The 20,298-nt window shown below is 38.8% G+C and overlaps 1 protein-coding gene across 34 annotated transcripts in view; it reads left to right on the plus strand.

The window, feature by feature from the left end:
* ESRRG (estrogen related receptor gamma) overlaps window positions 1-20,298 on the plus strand; it is a 616,791-nt gene that overhangs the window by 330,082 nt on the left and 266,411 nt on the right. The gene's annotated exons all lie outside the window — the stretch shown is intronic.

Consider the following 20,298-nt stretch of genomic DNA (forward strand, 5'->3'; position numbering starts at 1 on the left):
GGCTCCAGTGTATTGATCACAAGGGCACATGTCTGAGAAATTAAAGTGATGGTTTTATAAGTTACCTTTTCAAAGATCAAATTATTCGCCGTTACGCTGTTCTCTGTAATACTAAGTTAACCATTTATGCTGCTTCCTCTTTAAGAATGCTTTCAGCTGCAAGTAGCTGAAATGCCAATCAATGTTGGTTTAAAAATAAGCATTGAATTATTCCATACTATGGGAAGCTTAGAGATAGGGACTTCCAGGTTTGTTCAATGGCTCTGCAGCATTGAGATTCTGAACTGGCGTCTCTGATTCTCTTGGCCTTTCCATTAAGATCACAGTTGTCTCAAGCAAATAACTGTCCTCAGCCACCCATGGGTAAGGAGGACAAAATTACTCCCACTACTTCTAAAGACTAATCAGAGTTCATTATCCTAGTGTTCATCTCTCTTACCTTCTATAATCTGGCCCCCAAATTTATTTTCCAGCCTAATTTCCCCATTATCCTTCTATTAGATCTCTCTGTTTCAAAGTGTCTTCTACTATCCTTTGAAAGATGCACTATTTTTAATTTTACACCATTGCTTTGTTTTTTTAAGATTTTATTTAATTATTTATTCATGAGAGAGAGAGAGAGGCAGAGACACAGGCAGAGGGAGAAGCAGGCACCACGCAGGGAGCCTGATGTGGGACTCGATCCCGGGTCTTCAGGATCAGGCCCTGGACTGAAGGTAGTGCTAAACCACTGAGCCACCCGGGCTGCCCCTACACCATGCTTTTTTTCCATCCTTGTATATCTTCTGTGCAAGTTAAAATCCTATCAAAACGTTACTAAGATTCATCTCAAGATCTTCTCTTTTATCTTTTCTAATCACTCCATCTTCTCTGGAAGGAATGGTTCTTTCCTTTGAGTCCTTATATCAGTTTATATTTTATTTTTGTCAAACAGCATTTTATAGGGTGATTTACATCCATATTCCACTTGATAAAATAAGGCAAATATGATCTTGTTCACTTTACACGTGGAGAACAGGCTCAAAAGAGTTTGAGTGACTTTCCAAAGTATCTATAACCAAATGTTGGAGTCAGGACCTCAGTGAGTCTGGAGTAATGTATTTCTGTAACGGACATTCTCCAAAATAGCGTGGAACAAAGAATAGAAATGTTTATTCCTCTCTCCTGTGAAAGACTACAGTGAAGGCTCTAGGTTGACAGGTGGCTCTGCCCCTCAGAAGTGTTGAGGAGCTCAGGCAATACACAGTCTCCAAGGTTTTAGTGGCCTTGGTCGTTCTGGCCAAGGAAAGGGGAAAAGAGAAAAATCCAGGTGCAGATATTTTCTCACAAGTGAGGTAGAAACTGCACTTTTGCTCAGAATTCATTGGCAAGAGCTTAGTCATGTGGTCTACCAGGTGCTAGACTGGGAATTGCATGCTGGCTTTGGGTCCAGGAACCAGGGAAGAGCACAAGCCTTGTCTGTCACAGACCAGGAATGCAGATCTCAGACTTCCAAATCTGGCTCAAGTTTGTGTTATTTATTATTGCATAATAAATATTATTATTATGGGAAAGCCGCAATGGAGGGAATTCTGGTGGAGGACACCATGCTTGCAGTGCATGAATCTCTCCGTGAATTGCCACAATTAAAGCCTGCAGAGGAGGGGATCCCCTTAGTCCTCCTGGGCCACTCACATCCCATTTTTAAAAGTCTGAACAGCAGTTTTCTTTTATAGACACAAAGAAATAGCACACCAGACATTGTGCACTTCCCCAGTGGCTGACCTTTCGGGAGTAGCAGATCTGACATGTTCTGTTCCATTCCATTGATTGTACCGTTCCTAAACTCCCACCACTATGATCTAGGCGTGCTATGTGCTATCACTGCTTCAAGCATGCAGCAAAACATGCAAAATGTTATGATTTGTTGCCATGCTGACAGTGTCAACTTAACTACGGCTGACAAACAGTTTTTAAATAGAACATGTCAGTTCATTACAGTATTTTCCATCTGTGTTTTTTTTTTCCTTTCCCACACTTAACACTGAACATTTGAATGCCACCCCAAAGGTTTAGTTTACACTTCCAGTCGGTTACATTAATGACTTGTTAAAACCATATTTTGGAAATGAGCAAAACAATAAACAGTGTTTAAAAAAAAGGAGACCCTCCTCTTGCTGGAGAAGGCATTTTTGAGTTGTTTGGTTTGTACTGCTTCACATTCTTTGCTTTCTCCAGCTCTGATTCGGTATTGCCACCGAAACTAGCTTTTCCCCCTCTGACTCTGAGCAAAATTCCAATGAAGTTCAGGTGGCCTGCTGCATGAGATAGGGGCCTGCACCACTGTACCCTACCACGGTGACATCTAGAATATTGGCCACCGTAATGACTCACCTCGCCAGCTCTTGACATTTTGCTGATAGTGCAAAGTGCATTCTTCTTTCTACACCTACCCTCTCAACACCCACCTGCTCAGTTATGCCCCTTCCCCTTCCTCTTGCTACTTACTGAACAGAGAGTCTGACATTGCCCATTAGTAACTTTTAATGTCAAAACCACTTTTAAGTGCCTTAATTGTGTTTTAAATGATGTCTTGGGTCTGTGCACTTATAATGAAAATATAGGGTGACAATGTAAGTCTTAAAAGTCTCTTCCTGTGATGGTTCAATTTTGCTAGCTTTTGTGTCATTACAGATTTTTAAATTCTAAAGAAATTTGATTTCTTTTTTACAAAAAAGTATTGTTAATACTCTCCTTGTCATTCCGGGCGCTGAAGGTATTCCTTGCTGGTTTTCGTAGTTTAGGCTTTGGCTGCAAATGTTTGGACATCAGCTCAGAACATCGTCTCCGAGGGAACACTTTGCAAGTGTTATCTCCTTGTTCACAGGAACCCAGGGTGGACCTAGTGGAGAATTGTTTAGTGATAGAAACTGAAATAGCAATAAAAAGAAGGATGGCCAAATTATGTAAAATCAGAGTGCATGAATAATTCAGTGCTCGCTTGAGTGCGATTTTTATTTTTATTGTTAAATAATACTAGCATTTCCATGAACGAATAACACACAGACTAACCAACTGGTAAGCTTTTTGTTGGGAGTTGGGGATGACAGGGAGGATGAAGGAAGAAAGCCAAGTAGTTGGCTTTTAGAAATGGAGCGTGCTCAGTAACACATTGATAGAATCATCTGTTTTATAATTTCTTCGCTATATTGAAGATAAGGAAATTAAAACACAGAGAAATTCATTAGTACATCTTTGTTTACAGGTTGTCTGGAATAACAGTATTGTTTTACGGACTTTCTTTTCTACTGAACCTCAGAATTTGAATCTAGTGCCTTATTACAGTTTTTTAACATAAACTCTAAGTAAGCTAAGTGTTTGTGTGTTCCTGTGTTGGTAGAAATGAAGTATGTATGAGTCTCTTTTGTTATGATTCCTAAGGTACAACTTAAATATGGAGCTCCTGTGGATAGAAGGAAGGCCTCTGCAAGGAGCTTATTTTAATCTCAAGCCAAAGTTATTCTTAGCTAAAAAGAGAAAAATCTTGACTACAAGGAACTATAGTATCATGGATATTTTAAACGGGTTATGGGAAGGAATGGAAAGTGAGCAAAGGTGTTAAATCATTGGGAAAACAGTAAACATTGGAGAGAGAGAGAAACATAAATTATGAAATTATGTAAATTATGAAAAAGGAGCTGTCGGAGGAGTATGATGGGATGACAGGAACTTTTAGCTAGTGTATTAGATAAAGGAGTACTGCCTTTCAGGCCCTGCTTAATCTAACAAAATTGTAATTAGCTCAGGAAGAACCACATTAACTAAGAGATCAAGAAACAAAAGCAAAAGGCTTGGTACAAACCAAGTAAATGGTACCCGGGATTATGGCAGAAATGTTCAGTATTCCAGAAGAATGCAATATAATATGATTTGGAGTTTTAAAAACAAATATATTTTTATTCTCATTCTTTGAGAGAAGATGCAAGAGATTTTATAAAGCCGTAGTGGGAAATGTTTTGGACTGACTGTGGTCTAGAAAACATTGGGAGAGTCAGGGCAAAAGTCAGGCAGGCGTCCCATGGGAACATAGTTTTGGGAGGTCCCAAATGCACTTTTATCCCCCTAGATGTCACCACAGTATTGTCCAGACAGTGGCAAGGGACATAGGAGGATTTGAATCCCATTAGGAATTTGTGAGAAATTGAGGAGGGGATACATTAGAGTGCTGGGGTGGCTCAGTCAATTAAGTGTCTGCCTTCGGCTCACATCATGATCTCAGAGTCCTGGGATTGGTCTTGGGATGCATCCTTGGATGAGTCCCGCATCAGGCTCTCTGCTCTGCTGGGGGTCGGCTTCTCCCTCTCTATCTCCTTCCCCCTCCCCCCAGGCTTGTACTCTCTCTCTGTCTCTCATTCACTCTCTTTCTCAAATAAATAGATAGATAGATAGATAGATAGATAGATAGATAGATAAATAAATAAATAAATAAAATTTAAAAAGAAGGAATAGATTAACTTTGGTTGGGAAACTATGAATGCATAAGCAACTAGTCTTGTAGGAATAGATGCATTTATAGATGTATAACAAAAACTAAAAGAAGACCAGGAAATAGGATTTCCTAGGAGGCAAAATAAATTATTTTAAATTTTTATTAAAGATTAATGATGAAAATGTTGGGCCTGTAAAAGATAAATCTGAAGGAGCTAGATGTTGTAAGGCAGATTGTGCTATGGTTAAGTACATTAATATTAGTACATGTGCAGCTAATAAAATAACATAACTTTTATGAACATTTCTGCCCCTCCACACACACATACAGGATAGTTACAATTAGCCCCATTCCTCAGACCCACTCTGCAGAGGGTCTCTCCTAGTAAATGTATTGTTCTAAGAGAATAGAGATTGGAGCCATTCATAATGTGATTGATACACATAATCAGGCACCCAAGGAAATAAAGTCTAAGTCCTCAATCAAAAGATATATCAGAATCACCTGAAAAGCATTTTATTTTTAAGAAAAAAGATTTTATTTATTTATTCATGAGAGATACAAAGAGAGAAAGGGTCAGAGACACAGGCAGAGGGAGAAGCAGGCTCCATGCAGGGAGCTTGACCTGGGACTCGATCCTGGATCACAGCCTGGGCTGAAGGATCACACCTGGGCTGGATCACACCCTGGGCTGGATCACACCCTGGGCTGAAGGCAGACGCCAAACTGCTGAGCCACCCAGGGATCCCAGAAAAGCATTTTCAAACTACCCAAGCCCATCCCCCAACTCCTGGACACCCCAGGTCCCCACCCCCACCATGAAATTCTAATCTATCCTCTAAAGAAAAATGCAAGATTGGAGTTATTTCATTCCTTCTCATTCTGTCTTTCTGATATCTACATAAGAGAATATTTATAATGAACATGGGACATCTGAGTAGAATTTTTTTTTTAAAGGAGGAAGAGAAACAAAGAAGGAGAAAATATTTCTCCAAATTTCTCATTGGTTCAGAAGATTGAATACCTGTTAAAATTGGCAAGGGTATTTTTTATTTTCAACCACACACATTCTGTCACCTTCTCTGGCATGCCTGTTTTATTTATTTGTGAGGTAGAAAATGATTACTGTAAAGCTGTATTTGTCTGGGATCTCATGCTTTGATAAAGGGAATGAAATGAAGATCTCACACTCACTCTGGGTTTTCATTAATGATGATCATTAGCCCTGTTCTGAACTATTGACAAAATGTTATAGAATCTTGAGAGGAGAACTTGTATTCTTTTAAATAAAGAACTAGTTAATTAGAACTCTTTCTAATGAAAATGACCTAATTCTGCTGCTAAGTGCTAACTTAAAAAAAAAAGAGTGAGGGGGGGAGAGAATGCTAAAAGATAGTTTGCAAAAATGCGTATTGATTCACATAAATCAATAAGTTAGAACCTCATTGAGGCTTGAACTGCTCTGGAGTTTCTAAAATGTCCTCTATCTTCCTGTGCAATAGCAGAAAATGTTTGCCTGCATTTTGATAACCAACCTGAAAATTAGGTATTAATATATACAGGGAAAGACAGAGACAGAGAGAAAATACTTAACACCCCAAGAGGGAAGCAATCGTGTCATTACTCACAAGTGGCACTGCTATGAGTGACTTAGTCATTCTATAACAAGTGCAAATCTGTCTCTCAGACCAAAAAAAAAAAAAAAAAAAAGAAAAGAAAGAAAAAGAAAAAGAAAAAAGTGAAGGGTATATTTAAAAGGCATCTACCAGCCCCATTATATTTAAGTGCTCTTGTGTTTTGCTTGAAAACTGAGGTCTTTGTAGTCAGTTTGTACCTGTTTACTCACACAAGACTTGCAAATAACAGAAATGTGAAATCAATTTCTTTTTTTTTTTAAGCTGGAAGAAATGGTGTCTCATAATTATTTTGAAAGTGGAGACCTAGCTGTTTAAAGCTTATTAAGGTTTATTTTCTAAAAATTTCCTCTTTGTCAGCCGAGGTGACAGCAAGGCCAGGTGACCCCAAATGAGACTTATCGACCTCTAGACTTTTCAATCAGAGGCTTGTCACCTTGAAATCACCAGCATTTGCACACGGAATGTCTGTATACTACTGTGCAGGACATAAATATGAATCTGGCCAATCTGGCTCTTACTTTGCACATTAACGATTCCCAGGAATTGTCTGGAAATGAGCTAGAGGGTTAGGCTTGCCACTCTCCTATGCGATTTCTGTCTTAACCTGGTTATATTCCTGGCTTTACGAGGCAACCAAACAAGAAGACAGAGTGGCGAGGGGGGATACGTGCAAAGGTGATCTTTCCTGCATTAGGGCACCAGGGGTGGTATGTATGTTGGCTGACTATACTTTTTGTTTGCTTTGATTAATTCACTAAAATATAAAAGCTCTTTTGAACTGTGACATTATATTTGGTTTAGCATCTGGAAAGCAGAAGATATTAAATAAATGTTGGCTGACTTTGTTGATGGACCTCTTCTGCATATTTTCTCATGGTAAAATCCATTCTTAGATATGGAGAAGTAAGAAAAATTTGAAGGCTATTTCAAGGAGCTTGCAAAAAAAAATAGTAGGTGTTTTCTACTGTTTTCACTACAGTTCTGAAAACAGAGAGAGAGAGAGACTAAAAAAATTCACCTTGATTTCTCTCTGGTCTTCCTCTCCAGCAAAGATTGAGGGAAGAGATTGTTTGGATGCTACTCAGGGATGCATTCCCACTGCTGAGCAGTGTCTGTCACATAGTAGGTACTCAGTAAATATTTGCTGAAAGAATGAGTGTGTTATGCAAATAGCAGAGACGTGAAAATAGTAACGTACTGTCCTCATCTATGCAATTATTACTCACAAACCAGGTGTATTTCTTATTTGCTTTCGATGAGCTAGAGATATTGTTTATTATTTTTAATTTGGTTAAAAAAATCACATAGTTAGCTGTTTTAGGGGCATAACAAAATTATTTGTTTTGATATTTACTAGTTGAATTTAATGCTGAAGTAGAAAGATAGGGCACCCACATATCTTGTTGACAGATCAGTGAGGTGCAGTAGAGGGACGATACTTAGTTTTGTATCTTGAACATATAAAGTTTTTGTTTTGCTGCATACACACTACTCTCGTGTGCAAGAACCACGGTCCAGAAAGGACATAAAAAGTATATGAAAAAGAACGTGGGTGTAGGAACTGAGTTCCTGTATTCTTCTTGTCACTGTCTAGCTGTGGGACTTTGGAATTTCTCTGAGGACCTCTGTAAGCCTTATTCCCACTGTGTGGTTTGCTATATGATGCAGATAATATATATTAGAGGAGATTTCGAATCAGTGGCACAGAGCCTCTAGCTTTCCCTCTTACTCTTGTGCTTTGGGTTTTTTTGGGGGGGTTGGTAAAATGAAGGTAAATAGTAATGGACTCGTAGAATTTCTGTGTCAATTAAAGAGATAATTTATGCATGGCGCCTGTCTCAGTGTTAAGCAAATTTCAGCAATTACTAGCTCTTGTTCTCTATCTAAATATATATGATTCCATGAGAAATTGTCCTAACCTATCAATAACTCAACTTAAAAAATGTACAGGCATTCTCAGGGTCCATCCTGATAACTTCTGTCAGGTAAAGAGAAAAATTGGTGGGTTTTCTATTTCAAGTCTTATACACAGAGCATTTTCAATTTTGAAAATGTCAGCGCTTTGACAGTACTCCTTTAAAAGCAGCTTTGTTGTTTTTAAATTACATTTGTTAAGCTTGAAATCCATAATGTGAATGATAGGCCCTGGTGGTATTTATGTAAAAATTAAAACTGTCAAGTTGTATTAAGGTTTAATCACAGGCTACGGTGCATGAGTCACAATTTCTTTGCACTTGCCCTCTTGATGCACTTTTTTTTTTTTCTGTAGATCTGAGCTATGGAAACATCATGTGCCTTTTTTTTAAAGACTCATATTCTTAGAAAATTAGTCCATGAGTATGTATAGAAGATGACGAAGCAGAAGAAACTAACATGATTCTGTGCATACAGTCACTTTACATGCGATGTGTCGTTTGACCCTTAATATTAACCAACAATGCATTATTATGCCCTTTGTGCAGGAGAAGATACTGAGCCTCAGAGAGAGAAACCAATTGGCTGAGGTCCTCTCCAAAATACTGTACCTTAACCTTTTATTATGTTCTTCTAACTTCTGCTTGGATTAATCTTACCTCCCCTTTTACTGGCCTCAAAGCTACTTCTAATTACCTTAACATTTGTGACTATATCGTTAGAAAGATGTGTTAAAATAATTTTAAATCTATGATGGTTCAAAAAGTAAGATTGTAACTATATATATATATATATATATATATATATATATATAATAAATTAAATTTAAATAGCAGTTGCCTTTATATGTGTGTGTGTGTGTGTCTGTGTGTGTGTGTGTAGTACTTTTAAAAGATAGTGAACATCTTTTGAAGGTGGACTGGATAAGCATATTGCCCTGGTAGTTTACATATACATGCACATAGTTCAAAAAGTTTAAGTCTCCTTATAATAACAAAGATACAACCTGTGAGTAACCACTAAGGAAGGGATTGTCTTCACAGTTCAGGCTTGTATTCTGGCACCGTTTCAGTGTTGTATTAGTTGAGTGGAATGACCTTGAGGAGAAGACCCATGGTTCAGATTAACATTGCTTCTTCACTGTGGGCCTCCAGGGATCCATTGCCAGAGTCAGGTGTCCATTCCAGAGCTTAGTCTCTCCCGACTCCAGAGTGTTTATCAGGTTTGAGAAATGATCCTCTGTTCTTGCTATTTCCTCTTCTCAGAACATTGAAGTCAGATGTGTCTTCTTTAAAGTTACATAATCCCAACTAGGTGTGCCTCAAAGCAGAGGAAGACCTATTATTTTCAATCCAAGTAGTAGAATTTCAATAGGTGTGCCATACATTTCAGCCTCAAGTTAGCCTGTCCTGCATGTCTGCAGTCCGTTGGGATCTGGTGAGCACTTCCTGGTCAGGGACTGCTCCAGGGCCATTGAGCTCTGAAGTGGGCTAAGAAAAGTAACGGGAGACTGGTGTTCTACTGCCAGGAATTGATAGATCTGATAGTCGAGGTCTGCCTCACACCTCTGTAGGGGATGCTGTGATGTGCTGCCCAGATCTGCTTCCAGAACCAAGAGATTCATTTTCACATCTGCCAGAAGTGATGCTTCACAGTTGAATCTTTGCTTGGAATTAGACCCTGCCAAGGGAAGCTGCCTCTTGCAGGGCTTCATGACTTAGTCTGTACAGAGGTACCATAGCCTGGCTCCCTTGTCTCAAATAGAGACAGCTCTGAAGGACTATGTGGGCTCCAGAGCTCCTGGTGGGATCCACTACATACTCCTTCTCCTGTGTCTACCCATTCTGTTTCTCTCACCACTCAGTTCTTGAGAGTACTTCCTAACAGACCTCTTGCACACATGTCTCAGAATCTATTTCTCAAGGAATCAACCTGTGACAACCTCTAACAAGTTTCTCTGGTCAATTTTAAAATTTCCATTGTTCTGAGACCAGACACCCAAAATGTCTCCTAAATACTTATTAATATTAGTCCCTGAATGTTGTTCTTCTGATAATTAGTGTGCAGTGACAGGTGCCAGGAAGGTAAAGGCAACTGCTATTTAAATTTAAGGCGGCAGGCAACTCTAGGTTCAACTGTTGATAAGTAGCTCTGGTTGTATTCATAAGTGAGCATGGGAGTGATAATGGAATAGAGAGTACATGTATCAGTCCACAATTAGAGATCTTTGGGAACATTCCTGTCTGGGCATTCAGAATAGTAGATGTCCAAAAGTGTGTGTGTGTGTGTGTGTGTGTGTGTGTGTGTGTGTGAAAGAGAAAGAGAGAGAGAGAGAGAGAGAGAGAGAGAATGTGAATCATTTATAGCAGTACTACTATCTTGTGTTCAATGTTGGGACTATAGAAATAAATAAAACAAGACCTCCATTTTAAAGATGAAGAAACTGAGTCTTCATGATTATCCAATAGTAATATAATTATTCAGCATTGGAGTCAGAATTCAGACTCAGATTTAACTCCACTGTTGTCCTTTACCCAATACCTTGGTGATTCTTATCAGTTGTTTTCAGTGGTCTGCAACATATTAAAAAGAAAAGCCTCTGTGACAAACAAGTAGAATGAAGACTAAAATAACACTGGATGCTTGATTTGAGGTCATAAATATTTGTTTAAACTCCTCATTAGCTCTTGTTGAGAAGGTCTTCATGTTGAGCTGGCTGATAGCTAGACTGCTGGGATACCATTGGGTAATAGGATAAGCTGCCAGGCTGACTTTTAGCTGTCCCTCAGAATGCCATCTCTCACGGACTTAAATCCTGGATCCTCTCTGCTAGAAGAGTATATCCGTGGTGCTTTATATTCTATTACCCCATAATATACAATGCGTTTTATTTATGTTAGTCATCTTTTATACAGAACTGTCACCAAATACGTCACTGCTGATTACAGTGTGTATGGGCAAGCTACACTGGTGAATTATGCCCCTCACCATAGATCATGCCAGTAGTACCTGGCTGGGAAGAGAGGAGGATAAATCCAAAACAATGATAGATGTACTTCAAGAGGTTCAGAGATGCCTGGGTGTGGAGAGAAGCCTACGGTTAAAAATGCCTCGAAGTACCCTCTTTTATCTTGTAACCTCTTAGCTCTGGATTTGTCTCCATAGTACATGCTCTGCCCATGTGTAGTGAACACTTGCGGTTCCTCACTGCCCACCTGGTCATAATCCCAGAAGTGCCTCTCATCTTTCAACAGCTACTGTGACCACCACCACTTTCTCCTTTAACTTTAGTGGGATTTGGAGAATTTGTCCCCCCACCTCTTAATATTTTTTGGAAGTCATGAAATGTTCCTTCTAAATGCTATATAGAGGCCTTCCTACCAACATATTTGAAGGGGGTTCTACATTAATCAACAGCTAAGCATATATAATAAAAGTATATGTAAATATTGTCTGTGCTAACATGTTTGAAGAGACCTTGACTTTTCTTCATGTTTAGTCATTCTCCATTTATTTATGCTGTAATAAATCATATGAAGGATTGTGCTGAGGATATGCGATGCTAAGACATAGTCCCAACCCTCAAGGAGTCTGAAGTCCAGTGAGAGAATGCAAGCCATGAGCAAAAATTAGAGTATGGTAAAGTGATAGAATAAGGGTAGACCCAGGGTCATCAAGATCACCTGAGGTACATCCAAGTCAGCCTGAGAAGGCTGGAAGGTCCTCGAAGGACTGACACAGGGATTGGTCAGGGGAAAGTGGTGTCAGTGGTGGAGGAGGGAGGAGTCGCCATGTTGTGCAAAGAGCAGAGTATGATTGGAAGACTCTAGGCACTGATGATGGTTGTTGGGGTTGGTAAGGAAGGGGAGGTGACAACAGGGAGGAAATCTCAGGCCAGGTCAAAAAGGGCCTTCTAGAACATAGCAAGCAGTTTGACCAGAATCCTCAGAGTAATGGGGGACTGTTACAGGGATTTTACAGAAAAGAGCAGCAGGAGGAGCTTCTGTTTTAAAATGATCTCTCTTGCTTCTTTGCACAGAGTTAAGGTGAGGTTGGACCTTTTGCAGTGATGTCATAAGAGTAACTTCAATTGTGACAGTGATGATGGGAAAAGGGATGAGTGATAATTCAGGGTGATATTCTGAAAAAAGACAAGACATTGTATCTAGGTAGGAAAGGCTACATGGTATCAGGTTGGAGCAGTGGGGAAGAGAGAAGTTTGGTTTACCAGCAGGTGGAAGGGAGGGAAAGAAACAGATGTGTGTGTGTGGGGGGGAGGTGACATCATTTGAAGTTGTGGTACTCATGGGATGGTTGGGATGTGTTGTCCCTCAGGACCCTGGTTACATGGTTGCAGAGCTCAAGAGCTCAGGACAAAGGCCATTTCCCTAATCACAAGGTTATGGAAGGGTGGAGGCCAGTGCGTGGACTCCCACAGGGAGAATGAGGAGCCAAGAGGCAACTGATGTTTGAACTCAGAAAACTTGCTTGGTGCATAATCAACAGGTGAACAACAGATGACAGAAGGCAAACTGAGGCAAGGGCAGGGTTTCTGGGTTCACATTTTCACTAGAGTCCAAATACCATTTCCAACAACAATTAAAAAAATCAAAAAAGGAAATCATGCACCATCCCGCCACCTTGTTTCTGCATTCCTTTTTAGATCCTGTTCAGATATATTTACAGTTTCCACACACTTTTTCTTTTTAAGTTTTGCATTTTAATTTCATTTTAAGATGTCATCCTGCAAAACAGATTTTCTAAGCCACAGTTTCCACACACGTTTAATCAGTGTGGATTTAGTGCTGCATTCTAGCCCTTTCCATTAATAGATTAGCAACATTTCTCGTTGTTTCTTCGGTCTTCTGCTGATGAAGGATGGCTTTGAAGCCTCACAGCACTTTTAGGAGAGTGAGCAGTACTTTACTTGAGGGGGGAAAAAAAGAGACAGAATTGGAGGATTTAGCAACAAAGATTTTCATTCATAAAGTGAAAGAGTAACACGATGATGGCACAGCATGACTGATGTACAGAGGAGACTTAAGTTTAGAATTTCATGTTGCTTTTGCAATTCAGAACCTCCCACCACACTGTGTAATGGAACATCATGTGCTCTCACATCCGTTACATGAGCAGTGCTCTAATGAGGGCTAAACTGTGGCCCTTGCTGCAGACTTGTGACACGGGGAAGATCATCCTCTTGAAAGGAACCTAAGTGTTTTCTCGTGCTTCCCTACACAGCTTCCAAAGTGCAGAGAAATGGAAAACCAAAAAAAAAAAAAAAAAAAAAAAAAAAAAAAGAACAAAGTACTGAGAAATGGGAGCCAAGGGGAGCTACAAAATACCAGTTCTGTTCCCGCTGAGAGCAAGGTCTGACTCAGCGCTTTTATTTTTAATTGAAATTCAGTTAGCCAACCTATAGTACATCATTAGTTTCAGATGTAGTTTTTTTTCTTTTTCTTTTTTTTTATAGATTTTATTTATTTATGAGAGAGAGAGAGAGAGAGAGAGCAGAGCAGGAGGGAAGGGCAGAGAGAGAAGCAGGCTCTCTGCTGAGCAAGAGGTCCTAGTTAGGGCTCTCTCCCGGGACTCTGAGATCATGTCCTCAGCCAAAGGCAAATCCTTAACCTCCTGAGCCACCCAGGCGCCCCCAGATAGAGTTTTCAGAACTTCATCAGTTGCATATAACACCCAGTGCTCATCCCATGACGTACCCTCCTTAAAGCCCTCCTAAAAGCCCATCACCCAGTTACCCTGTCCCCCCACAACTCTTTAAAGAAGCACAGAGTTTAAGTGCACTGGTCCTTATGTCAGAAAGTCTGTGTCTGGGTTCAAATCTTGGCTCTACCACTCATAAGCTGTACGGTCTTTATGGCTGTGAGTACAACTGAAATATAAATGATGTGTCATACTTCGATATTAGTTACTGTTTTCTTATTATTATAATTATCTAATACATAAGTTATAGATATAAAATCCTTTAGTATTTTTCCATATTGTGGTTGGAATAGTATCTGTGCTGAGGAGCCTCTCATGGTCTTATACTGCTTGATTTGTAAAGGACTCATTTCTAAAAGTACATGAGCCTATTCATATCCTTTAAGCCCCATGGTTCATTTTATCTTGTTTCTGTTTTGTTTTGTTTTGTTTTGTTTCACCTCAAAACACCTGATCTTCAGCTACTTTCTCAAAAAAGATCCAAGTCTGGCTATTTTCCCTTAGATGGATCTTTTTTTTTCTTCATGAGAGAACTTAGAGGCTGCCTGATGGAGATTTATGAATGTTTTTCTATCTTTGGGTATTTACAGGAGCCCTGAGATCATCTCTTTTTTTTTTTTTCTTTCTGTCCTTCTGATTGTTAGATCTATCAAATACCATTTTTACAAAAGCATTTTCTTTTTTTTAAATTTTTATTTATTTATGATAGTTACAGAGAGAGAGAGAGAGAGGTAGAGACACAGGCAGAGGGAGAAGCAGGCCCCATGCACCGGGAGCCCAACGTGGGATTCGATCCCAGGTCTCCAGGATCGCGCCCTGGGCCAAAGGCAGGTGCCAAACCACTGCGCCATCCAGGGATCCCCCAAAAGCATTTTCATAGTTGACCACAAAGTACTAATTTTATTGAGAGAGGGGAGATCCCTGAGGGGTTTGATACTCTTCAGTGGGGTCAAGGGTACACAAATAAATTCTCTAAGTAAGATACCCAGTCTATATCAAGGCAGTCCATGGTGTAACTAAAACTATTTATTTGTCTACATCAGATCATTGCATTTGTATTCCAAGTTTTAAACCCAAAGCAAACTGTATCTGTATGGAAAATGCATGAATTCCATGGTGAATCTTTTATCTGCTCAGTAAACCATCCAATGTTCTAATCCCTAGCTCTTAAAAAGAAAAAAGTTCACACTCTTTTACTACGAATGCTATAGAAAAGCATATGTAGTTTAAGTCCAATTTTTCTTTGCTTAGAAACCCCACGTTCCTTGATTGAGATTTTTTTTTTAAGACCCTCATTTACTTATTTGACTTCTCCCTCCACCGAAATGATCAGATCATGACCAGGTTAAGACTTATAGAAACCATGTTGAGCCGTAGAAGGAATGCCCACCTCTTTATCCCCTACCTAAAGGTACTCAAAATATAAGCAATATCAAACTACAAAGTGATATAAGAAATCAACGACATTCTGATTTTTTTCACCAAAGAGTACATCGTTTTTTGTTTTGTTTTGTTTTGTTTTTCGCTTTTGGAAACATCAAATAACAGCTTCTTTCAAAAAAAAAAAATGTATTAGTGTTCCTGCTTTGCTGCTGCCCAAGCACATTTCTTAGCCTCTCTTTGGGTAATCTGACACTGGGTCAGATCCACTAAGCTATTTGGGAATCTAGCTCCAAAGCCAGAAGATGTTGGTAAGCGAAAAATAACTCAGTATGTCATTCTGTTTTATAAAACTAACTTTCTCCGAGGTCATTGGCAAATAACACATGCCTTTCAAGCTAAAAATTGTGTCTTTAAATGTTGGAGAATGACAAAGAATATGTTTTGGCAGTTTAAAAAATTATGTTGGAGAAAGAAAGCTTAAATACTTCAGTGTTCCTGTCTTCGTGTGACAAATACTGTTCTTCTCACATTGTGTTCCAGCTCTTGGATAAAGGTGGAACTGTATAAAGATGAAGTTTTTGAGTGCTGTGGAGTTGAAGAATCTTCTGGAACTAGTTATGTGCAGCTTCTGCCCAAGCTACTGGGTTCCCCTGGGATATTAGGGTAGAAAGAGCCAGTACATGAAAAGGTCAGAATTCTTGGGGAAGCTCAACATCATAGGCCTGCCATTTTAGAACTGGAAATTACCTTAGCAATCATCCAGGGCAGATTTTGTTAACTGGCTATGCATGGGCTGCTGCTATGCTTTGTTTGGCTCTTTGTCTGCTGGTCTGAACAGCATTATTAGAATTTGAGTGCATTTAGATGGGACCATCTTTCTCCAATTTACTCTAGATCCTGCTGTTCCATATCGCTTAAACCTCCCCGGCACCTGCCTGCCTCCAAAGACACTTGATCTAATGGAATGCCACCATTGTAGAACCACCATTGGTTTATGCTGATACCATCTCCCTTTCATAAAGGACAGTCTTAGAGGCTGAGAGAGGTCGTGTTCACCTAAACTCAGGTAGAGCCAAGACCAGAACTCAGGCCCCTTGATGACTAGGGCAGTGTCATTTTCATCACACAATTTGGTGAATGAAACTTAAATTTACCTCATAAACTATATCTTTCCAAAAAAGAAAACATACAGCTTCAAAAATAAATACTTTAAGTAAATTTACCACCTGCATGTCTAATGATACCTCAGGAAGAAAAAAACCCCCACAATATAGTAAATAAACTCAACAGGGCTGCCCCACATTATTTTCTCAAAATATTTCTAGGTAGAGGTCTATTAATTATTTTTCTAGCAGTACATAAGGAAGCTTTTAAATACAGTATATGAGCATCAATGAATAAAGACATGTTTTTTTCCTATGGCAGGAATATTTTAGATGCATACTTGAACATAGTTATCAGCATCTACCAGTTACAAAATTTTGACAAATTCTGACTTTAGATGTATATTTCACACACCATTAGAATACATTAGAATATATTATAAATTCCCTTAGGGCAGGGCTCTTCTTCCTTGTTCTACATATTTTACTTATTAGATAACTGTATGCACATGCTATGGCAAAGATAATAAGGCATTAAATTAGAAATGTGCCTAATTTAAATTTTCCAATTGAATTTTTTCATACTGCTATAAGCATATGTGTATTTATGTTAAAGACCTATTGAGCATCTTTATTTGATGAGTAAAATTAATATAAAGATATTATTTTCTTCTCTTATTTACCTGGACTTTAAAACATGCCATTTATGGAAATACGGTGTTCGGTTTATCTCACAAATACATCTTTAGAATTATTTGTAGCAAAGTGGGATGATAAATCAAAGCTGATGTTACATATTATCCAGTGCCTGGCATAGCATAGGCATATCTGGTGAATGAATGAAGGAATGGATGAATAAATGAAAAGATGAATGGATGAATGAATGGATAAATGGGTGGATGAATGGGTCTTGGCAGCAAGGCCTTGGCAACAGATCTGTTATCAGCTTTTTATGAAAGGGCAGGAATTGTTCAATGGTTATGTACAGAATAGCATTCCAAAATAAAACAAGTGTTTGTTGTTCAAATTGTGGTTTTTAGAAATGAAATGAGATAATTCATGTAAAGTATTGCCCAGTTAATGCTTAACATTTTACCTATTATTATTTATTGTAATGATTATTATTTGCTCCTTTTTCCTGTTTTTTTTTTAATTTTAAGTGTCTGAGAAATATGTATATGCAGGAATGTGTTCAATGCAAGAAAACATGAATCTTGTGCTGTGTTTTGAGAAGATTATGTGGAAAGCAAAAAAACAATAGCTGACCTGTTTCTAATGCTAAAGGACCTTGGCACATGCTGGAAACATGTACTGGTGAAAAGATGAAAACACTGATAGAGTAAAATATGCACAAATGCTAATCAGGGCAGAAGAATCCAGGATAACGGAACTTTCAGGTTGCTCTCTTACATGCTCAGGTCTCCTATGTGGATAATAAAAATTAAACCCATCTAGACTCAACTGTGTTCATGAGCCAGTTCTGCGTTCTCCTTTTTCTGATCACATTTCTTCAAAGTGACTTGCACTTGTGGCCTCTGGCTACCAGTCTACCGAAAGACTCACTAGTGTTTCCTGTGGCCACATTGGGTGACCTTGTGTTACTCATTTGTTCTTCCTTATCCAGTTATGGCCATTCCACCTGTACATGCCCAGTCTCATCTTATCTCTCATTCTCTCAATGTCTACAGTAATTTAGATCACTTTCTTGCCTGGCTTCCCTTTGCTTTGTTTGCCCTACCCCAAGGTACTTCTGAGTTTTCTTTGGGTGGTAGCTCTCTTTTTTTCTATTTCCTAAGAGTGGGTTCATCTCTAGTTTATATTCTTCTCTATTATTTCTCTGTTCTCTGTCTCAATGATACCTACTCACCATCTCTATGCAGGAGAAATTCAAAATCATAATTTCCAACCCATTTCATATCTTCACTCAGTTGCCATATTTTTAAATGTTTATCAGAAACTTGAATCCAGATGTCTCTTCCGTATTTCAAATTAAACGTATCCAAGTCTGTTCCTCCATTGCTAGTCACTGAAGTTCCCTACAATTTATCCTTGGCCTTACTTCCTGATTTTGTCATTTCTTTCCATCTCCACTGCTAGTCTACATACCTACATAGGAATATAATTAGCATGAATACTTGCTATACTCCAATAGCCTCATTACTGATTTGTTGACTAACATTTAAATACTCTAGGCCGACTTTCATATGGCTTTTCACGTATGCCCGAGATCATTCTCCCCTATCCCATAATAGCTTCGGTAGGTCCCCTAGTCCAACAATGATGCCCATAATTTTTAGTCTGAATGTTGAGACTTTTGATGGCCATAAATGATCTTTCCACTGCTTTCTCATAGTATTTTCCTGCACGCACAACATGCTGAAGCTACCTTGGCCTAATCACTCTTTCCCTCTTACCCATGGTGACTTATGCCATTCAATCTACCTGAAATGTCTTGTCAAAATCCATTATTCAAGGACCATTTTATAGGATACCCTTGGGAAACAGTCCCTGATCACTCCTGCTTGGAAGTGGTCTTTCCTCTGAAATGGAACTGTTCATTCTGATTTGGGGATACTAATCAAACACTGTCTGCCCTACTGGTTTTATCACTTTCTTCAGTTCCCCTATTGAACTCTAAGCTCTCTGAGATCAGGAGCCAATGTTTTAATCATTTCCTTAGTCTCTGTTTCCCAAAGCATCTACTTCATGCTGCTCATGTCAGTGGCATATATTGGGCAATTGTTGGAGTTTTCATGATAAAAATGTGGCTTAAAATAAGGTGGTTCTATTTTGTTCTTTTTTAAAATAGGCTTCCTGCCCAACATGGGGCTGAAACTCACAACCCCAAGATCAAGAGTCACATGCTCCACTTACTGAGCCTAGCCAGGTGCCCCTAGGTGGTTCTATGTTGATGCTAGATTTTGAGGCTTAAAATACAGTAGTTGCAATGTAGGCTCTACACAAGACATGGGGAGCTTTAAAACCTGGCTTCTGTGCTTTCTACAGTGTGATCCTAGACAAGACAGTAGCTTTACCAAGACTGAGCTTCTCTGCATGTCAAAGTTATTTGCATAATACTTACCTCACAGGATAATTAATAGCAGTCAATAAATAAAACTAGTTCCTCCATTCTCAAAACAAAAGTCTTTGAAGAAGGATAGTATTAGGATATTACACAATATTATCGGGAGGTTGTAGTGTTTACTTGAAGTCATTTAAAACCTACCCTTCGTCAATGATGTATTGGTATTTTATAGCCTGTACTAGGGCAGCATAGTTCAAGGATAGAGCTTGGACTTCTGAGCAAGGCAGACTTGAATTTGAGGTAGTTTCTGTAATTATTAGCTGTGTGGCCTTCTTCTGATCTTAGCATCTGAGTTTCTGAGCTTTGATTTTGTCAATTGGAGAGGGGGCTTATAATATCTTTCAACCAGGATTTTTTGTGAGTGGTAGAGACATGGTGAGCACATCATGAGCCACCTTCAATAATAAAGCGTGACAGCAATTTGGGTAAGTGCAAAGGCTTTGTTGATTTTTACTTTGACTTTTAAGATTTTATTGTAGCCCATAATCTCAAGTATAGCTTTTTAATGGTTGACAGTCCTCTCATGGAAATGTTTTGTGAACAACCTCAACTGGCATTTTAAACAGTTATTTTTTTTTTAATAGACCACATCTTTCCTACCAATCTTGTCCCAGGATCAAAATGCATCCTTAATTTTTGAAGGCCAGAATAAATATAAACTATCATTATGAGAAAATACATCTGAAGAAGAAAAACCCACAAAAGACTCTCATGTGCATTTAGACAATCACACAACCATGGGCATGTGACGGCTTTCTAGTTACTCAGCTATCTGCTTTGTGTTGTATACGTTATGTATCTACTTAAGTAAACTGTACCAGCAGCAATCAAAGGCTTAATGATTGCTTATATTTTTCCACCATGAGATATATTGAAAATTACAGACACCATGGAGCTATAGCTGACAAAAACCCAGTATCTTGTTATTCAAATAGCTTTAAACTCATTGTTACTATAACCCATGATAAACATTGCAGGTGATTAGATTAT

This window comes from Canis aureus, chromosome 38 (assembly GCF_053574225.1).
Source record: "Canis aureus isolate CA01 chromosome 38, VMU_Caureus_v.1.0, whole genome shotgun sequence".
NCBI lineage: Eukaryota > Metazoa > Chordata > Mammalia > Carnivora > Canidae > Canis > Canis aureus.